This window comes from Lates calcarifer, linkage group LG16_LG22, assembly GCF_001640805.2.
Source record: "Lates calcarifer isolate ASB-BC8 linkage group LG16_LG22, TLL_Latcal_v3, whole genome shotgun sequence".
NCBI classification, from domain to species: Eukaryota; Metazoa; Chordata; class Actinopteri; family Centropomidae; genus Lates; species Lates calcarifer.
The window spans coordinates 23301065-23318665 of NC_066848.1; positions in this window are offsets into that span (position 1 = coordinate 23301065).

Below are 17601 nucleotides of genomic sequence, written 5' to 3' on the forward strand. Positions count from 1 at the left end.
GACTTCATTATCTCACTGCTATTGTCTCAGGACCCTTAGGTGATGAGCATAACAACTTGACGACACCCATGGAGACACACAGCCTCACACATACACATACACATACACACAAACACACACTAAGAGACAAACAGAGCAGACTAAAAAAAGAAATAGAATAGCAATGACTGTGCCTGTGTCTGTCTGTCTGTGCGTGCGTGTGTGTCTGTGTGTTTGGTTACCACCCTTGGTTGGGCTACAGTAAAAAGACCAAAACAGGCCAGATGGCCACTGTCAAGTCATTCTTCTCCTGTTGTATATCTTTCTTTCTTTAACTATCCTATATTTATTTCCATCACATCTTTAAATCCTTTCAGTGTCTGACAAAGTGACCAAACTCCTTCTGTCTTCACAGTTCTACTTCCATAGCAGGATTGGTTTATGATTTTTCACACTAGTCAGAGCTTTATTAACTGTCAAAAATTTAACTTTTCAAAAAACAATCTTCTCTCTCTTTCAGACACAGACAACCTGGTTAACAAGTTAGTTACTATGCTAACAGAATGATGTGGTTGGCCAGCAATACAGCTAAGTAGGTAGCATGCTAGGTAGGCAATTCGACCAGTGAGTATTAAACTAATATACAACAACTTTTAAATCTCAGAGTGAACAATGGAGACTTGAAAAGTAACCCCTTTTGGTAATCTATTGATTTTAAGAATGTAACTATATTCTGGTTACTACCTAATTAAACTGTAACTAAATACAGTTAGTAATATTTTATATTCTGAATGTGTAACTCTGTTACATGTATTTTGTTAGTCCCCAACACTGCCAACTGTACACTACCTGCTTAGCACCAACCATAGGACACCAAACACTACTGTTCTTTTGTATGGGAACATATTATGGTGGATTATCATTAACATATTCCACAGTCAGGTTAAACAAGACTGTACAGGACTGTGTCTCAGTGCAGAGACATTGTGAACACTTTAAACTCAAGGTGACAGTGAAAGACTCAATACAGGAGATATATCAAACTTAGTGTTGAAAATATAGAACATTCAGTGTCTGTTTACTGAGACAGATAAGTAAGTAAGTAAAGAATGTGAAAATGACAGGGGTGTGTGTGAGGGTAATATTCTGTGTGTGTGTGTGTGTGTGTGTGTGTGTGTGTGTCAGTCCATCCATGCAGTGACTTAATGTGTACCAAACACAGACCGACCATGTGCCTTTTAGCAAGCAAACAGCGTGCCATTAGTTTCTGTGGTCTAAATCAAAACCACCGCTTGTCACAATATCCTGCTGTTTTAGTGCGCGCTCACATGGCTTTTCTTTACTTATTCAGTTTGCGGCTGACAATGTTTGACTGTTTAAAATTTCCCTCTTTTTTTCATTTTTGAGGGAAAGTTTGAGCCCCCTTCAGAGCGCCTTTGAGATGAAGCCATTTGGACAGCAAGTTGAGAGAACCAGAGCATTTTTGTTTAAAAGATTTTTTTCTCTCTCTTTCCATCTCTCTCTCTCTTCTCTCTCTCTCTCTCTCTCTCCTTCTCACTATATCCCTCTTTCCATCAGTGAGGGAGTGGACTAGACAGGAGAAGAGGGATTGGGTTGTGATGTTTTCCGTGCAGCCATAAATAAGTCTGTCCCCGCTCATGCTTTATGGAATCCAGAGCCTCTTTATCCCTTCCATGTGTTCCCTATGAGCCAGGGCCCTGACCTTTGACCCCCTGGGCCCTTGACTCAGTTATCTCAGGCCCAAGAGACACAGTGTGTGTGGGTATGTGTTGGTGGGGTGGAGTTGATCAGGGGTTGATTATCTCATGACCCCATTCCCCCTCCCTGCATCACCTTACCCCCCATCTTCATTTCACAGGCTATAAAACACATATACTCAGACACAGACACACACCAGGTGGAGTGGTTCAACTGTCACTTTGTTGAACACCTCCAGGCCAGTCTGACCTCAGCTATTTCACAGATATGTCCTCTAGTGTAGTGCACAAACACACACACACACACACACAGCGATTCCATCACATTTACGACTAAACATCATTTGTAAAAGAATATTACATTTATGTGTCTGTGCAGCTATTTGTCATCATTTTGGTTCTGACTGAAATATCTCGACCGCTACTAGATGAACCCCGGAGACACTGTGTGATTTGGCACAGATATCTACGGTCCCCTGAGGACAAATCCTGATGACTTTGGTGATACATTGATTTGTCAACTAGCAGCACCAGCAGGTCAAAAAAGTATCTAGAGATCTAAACATCTGTTTATTGCTTTATTGCTTTATTGCTACAACAGTGCCAGTACAGTACAGCTTTAAAACTTTGTGCACTTTTTTCCTTTTAGAAATTATACACTTTGTGTCATAGTGCCAATACTGTTTTGGAATTACCACATAAACCTATGATCCCAGTGAAAACAGTTGATAGAAAATTCCTTATCCTGTTGAGCTGCAGCCACATTGTTTCTGCAAAGACACATTGTTTTTGAATTTTCTTTTTCTTTTTTGTGTGTTTTTTAAGCCTGAAGCATGGAAATAAGCCTTAATTTTTGACAAGTTAGCACGTATGTTTGTTTCACTGCAGCTGCCCACAATATTCTAGACAGTGATATAAAAGCATCTACTTTAACTGCCATGCAGTAAATGGACACATAGGATAAGTTCACCAATCAGTATACATACATCAGTTTTAGCACTGAGACAGGATGAATGTGATTTATTTGCACTGGAGACGGACTACACAGATTCTTGTGTGTTTAGTCATTTGTATCATCAGAGACATGCTTAACTCTGTTCTGGTGCATTCTTACTGCAACGCTCTTCTCTTCTTCTCTTCATTTGCAGCACACTTCTAAATGCTGCCTATGTTTTGTCAAGTTGATGGATATCTTTTAAATCTGCTTGTGTTTTCTCAAGTTGCAACATATTGGCCCCTCTCTTCCAGCTCTTTTGATGCTTCTATCCATACAATAATTCATCCACTACACATGTTCTCAGTGAATTTGTCAGTTGATTGCATTTATATAACAAATCTGGCTGTATTTCCACATACATATGCTATTCGTTTTCACTGTCTTGTACTATTTCCTGATGCAATAGCACAATTTCCCTTTGGGAATCATTAAAGTTAATGTTATCCTAGTGTAAGTATTTTGTCCCATGGTCCACTTTGTGATTGAGATGCCTACCTTGCCAAGAATAAAACAGAGAGGGAAACAATGAATAGGCCTAGATGTAATCTGCATGTAATAAATATAGCCAATTGTATATTTACAGGGACATAATATCAGAAATACAAATATCAGCGTCACATTAAACTTTAAAGGTACTGATTTTCAAATGTTTGTGATTAGAGGAGCTCAATATTTCTGATTGGACTGTGCTGAATGATTAACACATGGGAACTCTTTGACTAAATGATCCTCTAAATGCTCTTTCATGAGCTGAGAGGTTAGTGTAGTGTATATGAGTGTTATGTGTAAGTGTACATGTGTGAGAGAGCTTTGGATTGAAATTGAAACAGCAGGGAGGCCAAGGCTGCTCTGTGTCAATAAGCCACAATCACTACTCGTCCACCTACCTACAGCACACACACACACACACACACACACACACACACACACGCAACTGCATGGCTCTTTTAGTGCCTCATCCCAGGTTGCTCTGATCTAAAGGGAAAAGGGCTAAAGCTCAAAGGTGAAAGGTCATCTGTACAGGGGGCTACTCTCTTTTTTATCCCCAGTTCCTAATTAGGCTTTAATCAAGCTAATTAAGCTTCATTAACTGGTCAGGGAGGCTGGGTGTGCTTAACCCAGGCCAGACCTCTCCCCCATTTACAAGCTGCAGGGGGACGGTTAGGGGTTGTTGGTGGGCTGGGGGTGTAGGAAGAGAAAATAGAGGTTCCCCCAGAAAAATCTGGTTTTCTAACCAGATGAATCTGTTACATAATGGGGAGAGGGGTATGTGCATATATGTATGTATATATGCACATATAATCATATGTATGAAGATATATGCATTTAATTAAAACCAGCACTTTATTATGTCGACATTAGAAAAGAAGTGTGTCTTTCTGCATTTTCTGGGTATGTGTGTGTTCACTATGTGTGTGTGTGTGAACATCCTTTTGTAGTCTGACGTCCCCAGTGCGAGTCCCGGGCCACTGCAGGCCTGTGGTCCAGAGAAAGGCCTCTTTGTGTCAGTATGGGACCAATCGGCCACTTCTGCACTCTTGGCTCTCCCTCAAGCCCTGGCCGACCTCCAGATCATCCCAGAACCAGGCCAGGCCTCGTATCTCTGTAGTCCATCCCAGACAAAGAGCCTCCACACTATGCTGACTCTTCTCTCTACACCCCACCTCCGCCATTCCCTCCCCTCCATCACAAACTGGGTTACAACAGTCCACCCAGCCATTAATGTTGACATCAATACCTTCCATTGATCCAAATGAAATTTTCCCTAGTAATGCATGATTTCCTATTCAATTATGTAATTTGCTTCTAAGTTCATGAGGAGAATACAGCCCTTAATGATTTATTTAGGACGCATTGCCGCACTTTCCCCCTCACTTTTCTTGGAACTAGTCTTTTCTTGAAAACATGCACGTGTTTGAAAAGAAAAATGTAAGTATGCGTGAGAGGAGACTTTTCATTTGTTTCCAGCAAAGAATAATTTGAAAATATGAACTGTGTGTTCTAAATCTGTGTTATATTGCTTAAGCTTAGCTTCATTTTATCACTACTGCTTTCAAGCCAAGTCAAGTGAAGACTAGGCAGATACATGCTATTCAGGTTTAGGAAAAAAAATGCAGGTTTTGTGTCTGTAAGGTTTGTACCTATGCACACATTTTAAACACCATACATTATTTGGTTTGATTGATTTTGAAAACAATCAGACTTGCCTTGCAGATCTCCAGATGACCCCAGCTGTACCCATGGGACAGAGGTGAGAGGTCAGAGGTCAACTTCCTCTACTTCCACTGTGGAGTGAGATGTTCCAGTGACTGTCTACACCCATAATGTTGTTTTGGAGAGAGGTCCTGAGCTGGTGGTCAGGGGTTCAGTTTATTTACTGGAACTGTTGATTTTATTTTGCTAAACTTTCAAAAATTTTGTTGACAAAAAATTGCTGCACAGTCATGCAGCCTGCAGGGTTTCAAATGATTTTAAGACATTTGTGTGGTTTTCTTGCCCAGAGGGAACTTCTTGGAACTTTCTTAGAGCCCATAAGAAGCATCCAAAACAGATTTTGTTTGCATCAGTGGGAAAATCAACTTATGTGTGGTCCAGCTGCATGTCTCTCATATTTAGTAAGCTCATATACCATGCCAAAGTGTCCTTTAAGTAATATCTCTAGGTACCACTATGTAATATGCATTTATTATATGATACACTGGGATTCTTATTCTGACTATAGCCTGAAAATAAACAGCCACCAGCAGTGATGCATTCAAGAAAGTGCCTTCAAGCACGCCTTATGAAATTTTGTATCTGATTGCAACAATATTTTTTATTTTATGTAACTTCAGTGCTAACTCTGTGTATAACTTGGGTTGGGTTTTGTCCTGTTCACACATCTGGATTTAACAGTTGGAGTGCTCGCAGTAACACACACATTTTTTTATGGGGTGGATTTCCCCTCATGGAGTGCCTGTGGAGCCCCTCTCCTCCAGAGGAAATCAGCCTGCTGGTGAAGGTTTTACCGCCTTAAATGGGACTGCAAATTGCTGCACCTCAATTATTTGAATCCCAACCAATAATTAGTGTGCCACTCACTTGCTTACTTGCATAGAGGAAGAGATTCACACCTCAGGTGAGTGTTGCGGCAGCCTGTTTTTTTCCCCCCAGCATTATTCGCTTCATTATACTATTACTATTATAATAGTAGTACTATTATATAGCTCTCTCCTGTGCTTTGTTGACTTTGTTGCTGTTGAATTTTCTGCATAATGTGCACGCATACATACCTGCCCACACACAGAGAAAAAGCCTAAAGATACACTCAAATCACATCAACCTGAGGACTCTGATGAAGTGGCCTTGAGCATGAGGTTGAATGTCTGCTAGCTCCAGGTGAAAATAGAGAAAACCAGAGGAAGTGCTGACAGTCCACATTACTGCTGCAGTGCTGCTGCAGTGAGTGGCAGACGCATTAAATCTACCCACAGCTGGCAGGACACTGAGCTTCCTAACACTGATCCCAAGGAATGTGAAGGAATTCATGAAGAAGGACACACACACACACACACACACACACACACTGTAGCAGAAACCAGGAGAGTGTCCCAGGGAACTCTGTTTGTACACCCTCCTCTTGGTCTAATAGCAAGTCATTATCCCCCTTTAACCCCTTAGCGTGACATGTCAGTCTTCCTCTATGCATACAGCACAGTACATCCTGTGTATGTATGTATGTGTGTGGAGGGGTTTTCCCATAACTGTATGGCAGCCTGCCAAAAAGACCTGGTATGATTGTGTGCATTTGTTAAATTGAGCTAAATCACACATTTAGTGCAGAATCCTGTCTGAAACTCCATTAAATCACATGTGTAGACACATGCAAGCTTTCTCACAAGCCTCCTGAACAGACACACATACGCACAGACACAAACCCCACTAGTTGGGCTCTGCCTTGTACACAGAGAGCGTGAAGGCATGGAAAATCCCCCCTCACAATCGCAATTCCACACCTTTAGTGTTGTTGTCAGGAACGTCAGACACGGCTGTCTGTAGATATGGGCAGGGCTGGGGCTGGTTACGCTGTATTGTATAGAAGATATGGGTAAAAGCTTGCCCGCACATCCACTCTTCGTTCCACCAAACAGGTTCTCTCATCCGTCACGTCCCCCCCTCTCTACAAGCAGGCATGAGCCCTCCCCTGCCACCTCTGACCCCCCCCTTTAAGAAAAAACAGTCTTTCAGCTCCAGAGGAGGAGGAGGTGAGGGGGTGACAGGAGGAGACTAATGCAGAGAGATGGATTTTAGTTACACACAAACCAGTACAGCCCACTACCACCCGCTTCCGGCCCTAGTACAAACACAGGCCTTGCTGCAACAGAGTGTCTTCAGTGTGGAATGAAGAGCTTGGCTAAAAATAGGACATCTGGTCGGCATTTATTACTAATAACCACAGTTACATATGCACTCACGCACATGCAGGCACAAAAACACATCCAGGTCAATGTTTCTACCAGATTTGTTTTAAATATCTCCACTAAAATCCAGGCTGAGAAAAGTCTTTTAAGACATATGTGTAAACCAATGCATACATGACATTCATACATAATGCATGATATAAAAAAAATAATATTTTTCTATTGTACTATATGCACTGCATGTCAGCTCCCACCCACCCACAATCAGACAAACAGAGAAAAAAAGAGACAGAGCCCAGTTGGTTTCACTTATTAACCCAAATGAAAAGAGATTATATTACCAGAAATGGTAGGAACAGCAGGTTTTGCTTAGAGCTTGGCACATACAGCAAGGACACTGGAGAAAAATGGTTCAAAACAGACCTTGACTCAGTCAATGAGCTAACCAGAGAGCAGTGTGTCACAACTCATACACTCCATTTCATCAGAATCGACCAAATCCGCAAGAACGTACAGTACAAATGGCTTAAAAAAGGAGTTGAGCTACACATGTTTTTAGGCAAATTTGTTTGCTGAAGAGAAGGAAGAGATTTAAGTGCCTGACTAGAATTTCTCATGGTGTTTGGACGTCTACCTGTTGGCTGCAGTTCTTGGCAGTGTCTGTAATGATTAGAAAAAGTAATGGTGATAACTTGATCTCTTTATCAGAACAGTGCTGTACACCACAGCAACTCCAGGAGCCTATTACTCCCCCTATTCTTAAATTCACACTTTACAACTACAGTTACAACATAACTACTATTTAGTTGAGTTTTACTCATCACTAAATTAAAATAGTTTGCACCTCAGAAACTAGTTCTTATATGGAGACTAGATGGATCAGGTTTAGCTGTTATGAACCAACTGACAAAGCTAGTGTTAGCTTGATAGTATGAAAATGTTGTTTAACAATGATGTAAATTCGGGCAATTTAGAATTATATTTCATAAAAATAACACAAATTACAAAATGTCAAGTGAAAAATGTTAGACTAATTGATCATTAGCACAGGGTTACGTTGGCATTATCAGATATGTCCTACTAATTTTTCCATTTTGGCTATATAAATAAAAGTCATGCCTACATTTAAAAATGGTTGTCACTCACTCTACATTTTGGAATACACATTAATTTATGGGTGAGAAGCTCAATACCACTTTCATATATGTTCACAAAATATTAACCTGTAGCCAGTTGTAGGAGCTTAGCCTAGCTTAAAGAGTGGAAATGAAGAGAAACAGATAACAAATCCCACCTACCAGCACATCTGATGCTCATTAATTCATACATTGTATCTCATTTGTTTCGTCTGTACATAAACTTACCAAAAAAACTTGCAAAAACAAACACGCTACAGAACACGGAGGTTATGGGCAGGACTATTTCTTGGTTGCATGCAGTCATTTCCAAGAAACTCCCCCACATAAAACCACAACTTGTTTTTAAACTTTGGATTTTTGGTTTGGTTCTATAAAACTGTTACATTTGGAAGTTATATTATGGCTCTTGATGCTACAGTGCTTCAGAGGTTTCCTAGCAAATGATTTACGCGTTTTTAAGTTTTACGTCTTACTGGCAACATGTCTGAAGTATTAACAGTCCCACCATTTTCTGAAACCAGCAGGTAGTTACTAAGAACTTAGGAAGGACTAACACATATGGATTTATGAATTGCCGGTACAACCCAATCCAGGTGTTTCTTTATGCTGTTTACTTAAAGTTCCACCGAAGACGGAAAGTTGATCAGGCTGACTAGCACAGCTAAGTGCACTGCAGCTCTTAATGGCTTTTCAATGAGGGAACTGAGACAAATCAGTGATTAGTGGTAATGGGGGTTATGGGAATGCTTGGAAATGACGCTATAAGTTTGTGTGTGTGTGTTACATGCATGATTATGTTCAGGAACAAGTTCTCCTTGGCATACTTTTGCTCATAATTTGTGTTTATGGCTCTCCCTTGTGTGTACTTTTTATGCACCTTGTATGCATAATTATGCTTATGCATGACCATCCATTTCTTTCTTTTAATGGCTTGTGTGCAGATGTATGTGTGTATGTGCATTGTCCAAGTCAAATGAGGGTTCAGAGGTGGGTGTGGCTGCTCCCCTTTCCTACGGGTCACCTGCTTTAAGGGGCAACATTCTCTCATATTCCCTCGTTTGGAGGCCATTAGAGAGGAAATGGGGCCGCCGGCTATCTGGCCTTACTCCCCCTCTTCTCCTCCATCTCTCCCCAAACTCCCCCTAAGCTCTCAGCATCCCGTCATTGCCCCACATCCACCCCCTCCGCCTGTCCTTCTCTCTGTGTTTTCACAGTGTTAACAATCAAACCGTGGCCCTGAGTGTTCCGGGGGCCTAATTGGGCCGACTGCTGGCGTTGATTGTGATGGATGGAGGGGGGCTGGAGCCAGGGCCTGCTGTGGACGATTCTTTCATCTGCCTGCTCCAGCCTGTTATACAAGAAAGAGATGGAAAGGATGGAAGAATGAACTACCAACTTCTGAGCTCTGGATGTTTAATATCAGACTACAGGCCTGTGAATATTATTGGCCCTCAGTTTAAAGCAGTATTCCACTGAAATTTTTTATTTTTTTTGAGTGACAAATGCTACCTGTAGGCTTGAATAGTATTTTCCCAAGTCATACATTGTTTCTGCATGCCCTCTAAAACCCTACACAGAAGTGTTCTCCCTCCAGATACCCAGCAGGTTGACATTATTTGTCTATTCCTTTCTGAACTGTTGAAAAATAAATTCATTTTATGATATAACTATGGATAAGGTTTGTTTAGGTTTAGGCAAAGAACATATTGGGTTTAAACAAGTATTTTGTTAAGGTGGTTTGGGTTTAAGTGACTTTAAAGTTCTTTTATTATCATGGTTACAATAATGTATGTGTGGTTACTTATAGTAAGGTGATCCACCCCCGACCTCCCAGAAAAGCCTCTCAGTTCTCAAGTCTGCAGGTTTCATGGAGGAGTGAAAACCCTCCCACCATATGGTGACAAGCAGTCTGAAAGCTGGCATCAGCCATTTTCTTTCTTCCTTCCATCCTTTTTGATTTTACAGAGATATTACACAATTTTGTAATAGCCGCCCTGTGTCCCCACTAACATCTGGTCCTCTAGGCTTCAGTCTTGAGACAGAACCTGTCAGAGGTATTACATCATCACAACAGGGATTACAGGCAGGAACACCCATCTGGTTCTCCCATCCATCCATCCATCCATCCATCCATCATCTATACCACTTATCCTTTGAGGGTTGCAGGGGGCTGGAGCCAATCCCAGCTTGACACTGGGCAAGAGGATCCGGTACACCCTGGACAGGTTGCCAGTCTATCACAGGGCTGGTTCTCCCATGTTATGTGTTAATCATGTGTGCATCTTCTGACTATTGACACATTACCTGCATTAAACTGTACTGTCAGTTGTTTACATTAAACCGTGGTATATGTACAGAGGGACTATAAGTTTTTCATATGAAGCAGAGTCTTATTATTCATCAAACTGAATGTCATGGCCAGGGGCATCCCAGAGACATTGTTGAAAACAGAGCATGTGATTTGATCTGGCCTCATGCTACCAGATCAAGAGATGAAAGCAGACCAGCATATTGCCCCTGATAGGTTATTTATTTATTTATTTATTTTGTTCCATAGAGGTAGACGGCTGTGGTTAGGTAATGAACCTTTTGGAAATGAGGCCAGTGTTACTTGTGTTTGCGGAGCACTTAGGGCCATTGGTGGCTTGCTGACCATTTGCTTATCTTTGGGGTGAGTAATGTGTGTTTGTATGTGTCTGTGGTTGTAGTCTGGCCCTGGCTTTAGTCATCAATCACCACAACCATGGGGCTGGTTGAGTCACTGTGGCCCATAGGGGTTGAGGGTCCTTGGATTAAGAAAGAAAGAGAAAGAGTGTGCATGTTAGAGAGAGATAGGGTTTTTTTAATAAATGGATATGTCTGCCTTTCTCTGTGTGTCTGTATCTGGGTTATAGTGGCTATGTCTGGGGGAGTCATCCTCATTTGTTTAGTCAAAGCTATGGCTGAACTCCCTGCGCTGTGATCAAATCACCTATGGTTTGCATAATGTAACTGCAGACAACAGCAACGTTGTGCAGTGTTGACAAGAGTACATGTAAACAAAGCACATGGAAAGGCCTCTAAATACACCATGATCTGAGGATCTTTAGACACAGCAGCTAAATTACCCACATGCATTCATTCAATCCTTTTACATTCTAACTTGCTCTTTATCTGTGGAGCGGAGTTTAGACACTTTTTTTAAACCACTACCAGATGGGTTATGATTAAAGTGCCCAGAGTGTACATTCTAATGACTAGTCATCTTCTGACTTTTCCTCTAACTCCACTAGCAGGTCAGATTTTTCATTTATCTTCTCAAGTATTTTGAGTGGCTGGCACAAAATCTGGAACAGATATTGATGGTGTCCAGATGATGCATCCCTCTGATTTTGATGATCCTTTGACATTTCCTGTAGCACCACCATGAGGTTGACTTTGTAGATTTTGCTGAAATATCTTGACAACTATTGAATGGATTGCTGTGAAGTTTGGTACATACATTCATGATCCCCAGAGGTTAACTTGCACTAATTTAAATTTTCTAACTTTTCATCTAGAGCCAAAGTTTATTTTTTTTCCATACTTTGGTTTATGACCAAATACTTGCAACATTCATGACATTCCCATCACAAGAACAGTGCTACCAACATGGTGAACATGGTAAACATTACACCAGCTAAACACCAACATTTATTTCAAGTACAGCCTCACAGAGCTACTATAAGTTAGCAATTAGTGTTGTTAATGTCTCACTCATATCCACTCTACACTTAACATCAATCAGTGAAGTGGATGACCTCACTTCTGTGCTGCATGTTTTTCAGCATATCTATTAAAAACTATTGCTATTTTGAGTCTTTTTTCATCCAATTTGCTGCTGTAGCTATAACCCAGTACCCCCACAAGGATCAGTAATGTTTCATCTAATAAATCAGCCATTCATGACTCATATTGAAGGTCTGGCACATGCAGACTGTAGATTGGTGTTGCCAATTCAAAAGTGTCCTTGCTTTTACTGAATGAGGTCCAGAAATGTTTGTCTAACATGGGTATTAGCACGTCAGATACACTAAAGAGATGATTATACTGCCAGAGCAATGTCAAGGCCTTCCCATGTTAAGAGGTCAGAAATGAAACAATGCTGTATCTTTGAGATGGATAGGTAAGTATAACCAGCTATGTTCCTTTTATAGCGAGACTACGTGTTGAATGTGATGTCTCAATCACAGGGAGGGATTCTCAGCTGTGTTGTTAGCGCAAGGACAGAGGCTGTAAATCATACCAATGGCACCAGGCAGGATACAGAAATAACAGTGCAAAGTGCCATATAAATCTGTGTGTGAATTCTGTGTGTATCTTTGTGTGTGCTTGTCTCTTCAAAAGAACATCTACATGATGGCTTAGTGCTGAGGGTGTCCCCCAACTAGCGGATCATGTTTTGGCCTGCTGGATATTCCTAAACAAGATATTTGGCATGATAAATACTGTGCCCTTAGAGTCCAACTTTTAAAGTGGCAGCTACTCATTTTCTATTATTACTAATGTGGTCATAGTGACATCTTTCTGCCACAGCATCTTAATAATATGTTATATATATGACATTAATTTAAAAAAATGGTCCCTGGCTTTTGTACAAGGGGGAAGTAATGGGAAAGAAAATCAAAACAAAACCAGTTTGACAAAGCTTCTGTAAAACAGGATCTAGTTTTGTGCATGTGGAGAGCCACTGGAGACACAAGCACAGACATTATGGAATTTCATTCAAGTTGAAATCAAATGTATTTCTTTTACTAAATCCTTCAAACATATACACTGTGTAGGCACAACAATATAATATAGTATATATATAGTCATATACATATACTAACATATACGGTATGTTGTGTGTCCTCAGTTTTCTCATGGTAATATCCCCTTATTATCCTCTCATCATCACCCCTGACCCTTTAATTTAATACAAAATATATGACTAAATGATAAACAGCTCTGAACAAACTTCCTCCCACACAAACTAAAGATAGATACATATAGAACAGTAGCAAAATTGAGAAAATTCAGATATTCTGCAAAAGAAATTTCACCTCATTAACTACAGAAGTTCACATGTTGATAGGTAATTGCTTATTCCCCCGTATTGTTTTTATTCACCATGATGATTACTTTAACTTACTAACAAGCTTAATAAATGTTGTATTTGTTACATGGTGCTGTTGTTATTCTGTCCAATCCCCTTATGATGAAACGGAAAATGGATCAGACAAATGTGAACATGGGAAAACCTAAAACTCTACAATAACTCAAAAATAGGAGTTGTCGGCCAGAAGCCTGCTTCGCATCTGTTTTGGGGGACGTGTGACAGCAGGTATCTGGAGGCCTCTCAGCGTCTGCTTCCTTCCCCAGGCCTGCGCAGCTCCTCAGTTCTCATTTGTTCCATATCAAGAGTCATATAAACTCTCATCACGCTGGGATCTGTATGAAAATAAACAGCCGGGCAGGGAAGCAGCCACGCTGACGTCAAGGAAGGAGACGGCATCTGATCAAAAACACGTCGAGGCAGAGAGGAGGGCGACCGTGGCAAGATATGATGGTCAGAGCGAGGATTTTATTAATGGAAACCCACGGTTCACGATCATAGATTAGATTTCTACAACCGCTGTTGAGGTGCCGCTGAGCAAGGCACTTACCCTGCAGCACTTCCTGTGGAGAGGCCAGCAGCACAGGATTGTGGTTTGCGCTGGGTATCTCCCAGGTGTGAGCGTGTGTTTGAATGTAACCCGAGGGGAGCAGCCCTGCTGACGTCAAGGAAGAGTAGAGGATCTAATCAGAAACACACACGACAGCTGAGGAGGATAAAGACTTGGAACAGGAGCTGATCTATATTCAGATTTGAATGTGATATCTGAGGAACGGATTGATAAAACATTCCAGGTTAAATGTGTGCTGAGGTAAAGGGAAAAGACATTTTGTTGTTGTTTTAGTTGAAGAAACCTGAGTGTGAAGCTTTTGATCAGTGGAATCCCTGCGGGGTGGTGTGAAGTGTTTGTGATCATGAATGCATATGTATGTGTGTGACATTAGCCAGACGACTCAACACTCTCGGCCTGTGGTGTTGATAGGGGTGGGAGTGGCCTCTTGGTGGGATCTGACAGGAGACCAGTGTTTCTGTTGCAGACCTGATGACAGCAGCACAGAGAGAGACAATACAGAGAAACACACTCCACGTGTGTGTATTCACTGCATTGTCTCTCATAGTGTGTCCATTATGTATGTTACACAACAAAACACTACCATGTCATAAACACATACATACTGTCCACAGTCACCCCACCTCCCACTAACACTCAAAAACACGCATCTTCAGACATCAAACAACACCCTGCAGTGGCTGAACTGACTCCCTTTACCTCACGGTTTGCCCTCTGACCCCGTCCAGACCCTCCCCTAACACAAACACTCCCAGAACCTCACCCCTGACCTTACACTCACACACCCAGCACCCTGCAAAACACAAGCGATGCATTCAATGGCCACTCCTCTTGGCACATGTAAAGCAAAGCTTTGCTGCTGGTGGCTTCCTTATCGCTTTCTTGGACAGCCTAGACTTCTGCAAGTGACAACCATTAAGACGAATGTCATCCTCATTCTGTGATCAAAGAGAGTGGTATGTGAATGAGTCCTAAAACCTAGAAATAACTTTGCATTTTAGCTCTTCCAGTTGAAATAAGGCTCAAGACATTTTCAAGTGTTGTTGTAAGACATAAAATACATCCAGAATACCAGGTTGTTAGGATCATAACATCACACAAGAAAACCTTTACAGCCTCGTTATGTTCACACTTGTGCTCTTTCAAACTATTAACAAGAAAGACTTTTGTACAAGAGGTAAGTGCACTAAATTAAATTTCTAGTTGGAAGGTTAGTGGAGTGGTGATGTTGAAGTCAAGTGATCGCGGTGTAGTAGCCATAGCATTTTCCTTGTGGTGATTGTATTTAGTCTTCAATAATCATGAAAGCGGTGTTCATCACTGAAGATTATCTTTCTGAACAAAATATATTTATACTTTAATATTTAATAAACTTTCATTGGTTACTGAACCAGGGTGATGCTAACTTTTGGGCTAGCCTACAAAAATATGTCATCCCTGCACCACTCTATAATCCAAAGCAGTTGTGAAATGCGTGCTGTGCTTGGTGGACATAATGGCAGCAGACTGGTCAACTGAATGTTACATTTGCTATTTGTACATTTACAGTAGATAAGTATATATTTGGAAAAAGAATTGAGTTAGTGATTTCATAGCATCTTTGTAGCATCTTTTTATTTTTAGTGCTGCCTTCATTTTTGTGTTGTCATTTTTTTATGTGTTTTGTCTTTTGGGGCCACTGTACTTTTGACAAAGAAGCAAAGCCTTGGGTGTAACCACAGGCATTGTTGTTGGAATGTGATACAATGTAGCAGAACATCTCATGAAATAAGCAGCTGTCAGGAGGAGGAAATTAAATACGAATACTGATAGGAAAACATGACTCACTCTGAAGTGATGAACGGTCTTCATTCTTGTTAGATGGTGCAATAACACTGTCAAGTTTAGCTGAATTATTTGCTGCGACCAATAATTCTTCCTTTTTATACCTGAGTTGAAATGAAAAGAAACCAAATTGTTCACTGGTCATTGCGTGTCAGCATCACATATACAGATTTTCATAGTGTGTGTGAACTGGTACCTCTGATACTGATACAGGGCACAAACAAGCTCTTTCTAACTTTTGTGTACGACTCTGTACACAATGCTCCACCACACACAGAAGCATCCACCCACATATACACATACACATACAATGTTTCCCTGACCTGAGCCACATGACAGCAAGGGCTGTACACAATGCGCACCACATCCCTATCATAATGTGTCCCTCCTCAAGACACCCAGGAGGATCCTAGTCTGTCATTGGCTCTCACAACGGACTGCTTTTCAACAGCAGTGACATAACACCTCTCTAATTAGCCTTATTTAAGGTTACTAATCTCAGTAAAGATGACTCTGTGTAATGCATACAATAGCCCCCTATCCTTCCCCCCTGTCCCAGGTTGGCTGTTTGGAGATGCTGGATCCCGCCGACATTCACTGTGGGGGGTAAAACAGAATGTGTGTTTTTGTAAATCTGTTTGTGTGGCGGTCCTAAAGTGTGAAGACAATGAACCATGAATGACGACTGTGTGAGTGCATGTATGTTTGTGTGTGCAAAGTGTGCATAACAAGAAATATGTGTGTTTGGTGCAACATATGTGCATGCTCATGTTGTGTGTGTGTGTGTGTGTGTATTTAGGCAAGGGAGTGTGTGTATCTGTGTCTGTCACTCAGCAGTTTGGTTGGGTTTGCTCAGCAAGGCCTGTGATCACACAACCTTAAAGTCTGTGATTAGGAGGACACACACACACGTTCACACACACACAGCAGACAGCACATCCCAGACTGTGGGAACACACACACACACACACACACACACACACACATGCACACAAATACACTAACCACTCAGCAGTAGTTGCTTTGCTCACAGGAACACACTCCCTCAAACAGAAGCAAACCACTACACACACAGTCACATGCACACTCAAAACACACACTTACTGCTACACTTGGACTCCTGTGAGATGATACCCACACAACTCTGGATGCTCTCTAATTTCCTGAGGGTGAGCTGTGAGCTCGTGAGGTAAGTCATGATGAGGGATGGCTATTCACGCTCGGTGGAGATTATACAGGGGAGCACACTTGCACACACTCATTCCTGACGGGATGCGTCACACACTCAAGGTCAGGGAAGTTAAACTCAAAATGGTAACACACAGCACATCTGTGAAACACACTGTAATCTGCAACCATAATGTCATCATTACTCAGGACTATTTACATTCTGCGTATAAGCTGTATGAAGCTGAAGTCCAAGTCACAAATTAAGTCTCAAGACAAGTCATGTCTCAAGCCTTGTCAAGGTCTAAAGTTCAAGTGAAGTCACAAAACAATAGAGACAAGTCCAAGTCTTGTCTAAGCAAGTCCAAGTCAAGTTCCAAGACAATCCAAGTGCATATCTCAAAACAACTGAAACAAATCCAAGTCAAGTCTCTAGACAATCGAGACAAGTCCAGCTCAAGTCTTGTCTAAGCCTACTACAATAAAACTGCACCCAAATGTCCAAGTCTTATTCATTTATTTCTTCTATTCGGTTTAGATTTCACTAGGTCACAAATTGGGAGGTGAATGATTTTCTCAAGTCAGGTGGTTATGCGAGTCAAATCCGTCAAGTGCCACTCAAGTATGACTAGAGTTCAGCTATGACACTTAAATGTTTACACGTCTTTTAGATGACTTTAAGAGGAACCT